The sequence below is a fragment of the Rhincodon typus genome, chromosome 7 (genome assembly GCF_021869965.1).
Source record: "Rhincodon typus isolate 14 chromosome 7, sRhiTyp1.1, whole genome shotgun sequence".
NCBI lineage: Eukaryota > Metazoa > Chordata > Chondrichthyes > Orectolobiformes > Rhincodontidae > Rhincodon > Rhincodon typus.
Window position 1 is genome coordinate 76115575 of NC_063338.1, and position 5311 is coordinate 76120885.

Below are 5311 nucleotides of genomic sequence, written 5' to 3' on the forward strand. Positions count from 1 at the left end.
AGAGCTGGATGAACACAGCAGGCCAAGCAGCATCATAGGAGCAGGAAAGCTGACGTTTCGGGCCTAGACCCTTCTTCAGAAATGATGCTGCTTGGTCTGCTGTGTTCATCCAGCTCCACACCTTGTTATCTCAGATTCTCCAGCATCTGCAGTTCCTACTATCTCTGATACAATTTTAACCCCAATGCAAAGCCTCTTCTAAGGATGTCTACCCTGAAGAAGTTACCCTCCTCCCTCCGGAGTATTTCCACACCTTGTTACCTAACTATCCTAATTCTATTTACCAGCACTTTGCTCATAGCAAGTATGCCTTGCTTTATATTGCTACCCAAATATCTGTTTGGTAGTTGTGTGTCAGATTTCATGACGAGCAGTTGACAGACCTCCCGTCACCTATGTCAGATTCTGTCCAGCATTTTTGGATGAGGTTACTTCGTTAAAAAATGTAGATGAGAATCAATGGGGCCAAGGATTGATTGGTGAAAGCCACTAGATGGAACAATGTGGGAACAAGATGAAATACCATTGCAGATGACTTTCTGGCTGCAAATGGACAGATGACGATGGAGCTAGAAGTGTAACCCCACTCAACTGGATACAAGTGGATAGGCATTGGAGGAAGATGGTGTGACCAATTATATCAAAGTTTGCAGATAATTTGAGAACCATGAAGAGGCAGAATTTAAGATTAACACATAGGACATCACTTCTAACTGTAACATGAGCCTCTTTGATATTGTGGTTGAGTGGAAATCTGATTAGAAGCATTCAAATGTGGAATTTCAGAAAAGAAGGGGGCTTAATACAAAGATTTTCTTATCCTTTGTATTACCATGCATAAAATTAGATATAGTTGTGATATCAATTTATTGAAGAGATTCTTTAAAAGTCAGACAAGCAATAGTACTGCCATATTTTCTGCTACAAAATATATTAGGTAGCCAACTCCACTTTGAAATCATTAGCTGCTGTATAATCACATAATTCGTCCTCAAGTCAGTTTGTACATGCTGTAAATGAGTTACATGATGGACTTGTGGGATTTCAGGCTCCCAAATTATACATTCAGCATGACTCAATTTTGAAAGTGTGTCCCTTATAAGTTCTCTGTTGTCGTGAGAACAATCACGAGATTGCTGCTCTGTCAATGCTGAACAGTTGATTCTTGTCTGTCAGTTATCCAAAAAAGGATAATTACCCTTCTTTAGAGTCTGTTTCTTCTTCATCTTTTCTTGTTTTGCCATAAAAGGACTTTTTTTTTAACCAAAATGACTACCCTGTTCACTTGAGACATACTGGCTACTCAATAATGTGTACAAAGACTAGTGTGTGGAAGCATTATTTAACCCAACTTAAATTGTGACTTAGAGCAAATGCTGGAATTTCATAGCAAGGTACTTTGTTTAAGAAGGTGCTGAAAACTGCCCATATAAATTGGTACAGTTGCTATTCTAATGATTATTCAGCCAGCTGCTGGAATTACAATGTAAAATTAAGAACGTTTGGAAAACATACAACTGGGTCTACCTTTAAATTGACTTTACTTTTACATACATTGCCGAAACATTTTTGGCCCTCAATGTACACGAAGTCAATTCTGGACAATGGATTCTTCATCTCTCTTTGCAATCAATGTTGGTATCATTAAGCACATTTGGTAAGGTATAGCATTCCTTGTGCTTTGCTGCATCAATCCGACTTTATCTTCACCTCAGATCAGCACCATGCTACTCCTGTAAGAAATTAACTTAAGCACCCTTTCTCACGTTTGATTCTAAAGGTTATACTTTAACATCAGCGCTTCCACCGTAAATGAAGCTGATATTCCAGTACTGTAGGACTGCTGCACCTTCAGTGATGTAAACACCAGCTGAGACATTGATCCTGATTGCCTACTTAGGTGCACCTTAAAGTTCCTTTGATACAACAAAAATCAGAGAGTTCTCCACTGTAGGCAGCACAGTGGTTAGCATTGTTGCCTCACAGCACCAGCGACCTGGATTTGATTTCAGCCTTGGGTGACTGTCTGCATGGAGATTGCACGTTCTCCCTGTGTCCGTGTGAGTTTCTGCCAGGTGTTCTGCTTTCCACCTAAAAGTCCAAAGATGTGCATGTTAGGTGGATTTTCCATGCTAAAATTGCCCTGTAGTGCAGACTTCATGGGTGAAATGGCCTCTAACTGCACGTTTGGGATTCTATGATTCTGCCCAACTAGATACTGTCATTTATTTAATTTATATTAAAGTAATCTTGCCGTGCATAATATGGCTGCCATATTTATCTCTATAACTTTGCACTTGAAAGTAATTAATTTTAGCTGAAGCACTAATAGATGTTCCTGGGAATCTGATATGCTGTAGTATAATTACAACTTTTTTTCCTCCCTTAGTGAATTATGAGTTATTTGATGTTATAGAGATAGGTTGAGACATTTTGACTTATCACCTGTCTTCCTGTCAAAGATGCCAACCATTAGTATCACACATTAATCTTCTTCATAAAACAATAACATTGTATAGCAAGTCAGATATTATGCTGTGACTGGTACAAGATAGTTTAAATAGCCTCACTTCAATCCAAAAGAGTCAAAATAGAGATCCGAGGTCTGCTGAAATTGCATTCATTGCAAGAGTATATATTAAAGCATTTTCATCCTTAAAACCACAGGCGTTCTTCAGTGGTTCAAGAGGGCATCTCACTACCACCTTCTCAAGGGCAATTAGGGATGGGCAATAAATACTGGCTTAGCCAACAATGCCCACATGCCATGAATACATTTCAAGAAAGCACTTTGTAATAAGGGTGGAAGAAGATATTGTGAAATTATCATTGACTGGTAGTGAGGAGAAGATCGGATGGGGGGACAGGCAGTTGGATGGAAGCAGTCAGGTTGGAGGGCTTGTTCTTTCTTCCTTCAGTTGCTGAAATCGAGCTGTAATAGAATATGTAGCAATGCTATCAGGAGACCTTTGGTAGATCTATTCATGATGTCAATAAAGGAGTTTTATAATTCCTTTTAATTGATAAATAAGTTCTCAGTGCAACTTGATTTAAATGTATCAATTTTTACTGCACCACAGCATAAAATATACACGATACAACAATGATTCTGGGGGTAGTTGACCAAAATGTACTTGAACCTGGTAAGAACCATGTAATTTTAATAAATTCCATACAATTGCATGAAACATTCTGATTCCAGTTAGGTAGATTTTGTAAAGGCAAGAAAAGCAATTAATTACCCATATTTTGCTGCTAAAATAAGAATGTGTTCAATGGTGTGTACCTTTATTGTGTAATTTATTCAGTAACTTTTAACAAGAGAAATATGATGTGTTGATTTTGAAATTCCACAGGTCACATTCTGTTAGCCTCATAGAAACAAAAGCTCATTTTTAACTGTGAACATCATGAATTAGAGACTCACATAGGTATTATGGTGTAGAGGAGACAATTCAGTCCATTATGTCTGCACTGGCTCTCCAAATGAGTATCATGGCACAGTACCATTCTGTTCCCTTTTCTCTATACCCTTGCACATTGTCTTTTACTTAAAAATAAAACAAATCTAATACCCTCTTGAAGCCTCAAACAAACCTCCACCACACTTCCAGGAAGTGCATTCCAGACCTGAATGACTTAGAGTAATACATCACTGAAACAAACACTTCAGTCCAATTCATCTGCACCGACCGGACATCCCAGTTTGACCCAATCCTATTTGTCCCATATCCCTCTTAACCCTTCCTATTCATATATCATCCAGATTCCTTTTAAACGTTGTAATTGTACCTGCCTCACCACTTCCTCTGGCAGCTCGTTCCATGCGCACACAAACCTTCTTTGTGAAAAAGTTACTCCTCAGATCTTTCTTAAATCTCTCCCCTCTCCCCGTAAATCTACGTCCTCTAGTTTTGGACTCCCCAGCCCTGGGAAAAAGGCCCTGACTAATCATCCTATCCGTGCCTGACATGATTTTATAAACCTCTTTAAGATCACCCCTCAGCCTCTGATGCTCCAGGGAAAAAAAATCAGGCCATTCAGCCTCTCCCTATAACTCAAACCCTCCAGCCCTGGCAACATCTTTGTAAATCTTTTCTGCACTCTTTCAAGTTTAAATCTTCAATCAGGTATCCTCTTAACATTCTTCTCTCCAAGGATGAACAGTCCCAACCTCCCTAAGCTATCCTCATAACTGAAGTCTCTCCCTGGCACCATTCTCATAAATCTTTTCTGCAGTTTTTTCTGTATGTCTATAACCTTCCTATGGTGAGGTACTCAGAGCAATACACAACACAACACACCAGCTGATATCTAACAAGTGCCTTATACAAAAATAGAAGTTGCTGGAAAAGCTCAGCAGTTGTGGCAGCATCTGTGAAGAAAAATCAGAGTTAATGTTTCAGGTCCGGTGACCCTTCCTCAGAACCTCATTTTTTGTTCCTGATTTACAGCATCCGCAGTTCTTTTGGTTTTTAAGTGTCACATACAAGTTCATCACCTCCTTGTTCTTGTACTCCATGTCCCTATTAATAAAGCCAGTAATACCTTCTGGTTTACTAATTCCTCTCTCCACCTTCAATGCCACATGCTACCTTCAATGCTTCCAGGTTTTGTAGATCTTTTTTTCTTTATTCATTCATGGGATGAGGGTGTCACTGGCTAGGCATCATTTACTGCCCATCCCTAATTGCCCAGAGGGCAGTTAAGAGTCAACCACATTGCTGTGGTCTGAAGTTACATGTCTGAAAACATTGGAATTGTCTCTGCACCCTAAGATCTCTATCATTAACATATATCAAGAAAAGCAAAAGTCCAAACAGTGAAGCCTGGGGAGCTTCACTATGAAACATCTTCTAGCCCAAAAAGTAGACATTGATCACTTTTTTTTACCCTATGACTTGGCCAAATTTGTCCCCACATTGCTATTGCCCCTTTTATTCCATGAGCTTTAGCTTTTTGACGACTCTGTTGTGTGTATTGTATCAACAAGTTCATTAATCATGATTTCCAAATTAGAGAGATCCATGCTGACCTTTCCTAATCAACCCACTTTTTCCTATTTGTTTACTATTTCTATACCAAATAATTGTTTCTAGAAGTTTCTGCACCACTGAAATTAAACTGTCTGGGCAGTAATCATTGGACTTGTCCTTACAGTGTTTTATGAACAAGGACATGATATTTGCAGAGATAACACAGTGTGGAGCTGGAGGAGCACAGCAGGCCAGGTAGCATCAAAGGAGCAGGAAAGTTGACGTTTCGGGTCGGGACCCTTCTTCAGAAATGGGGGAGGGGGAAGGGAGCTCAG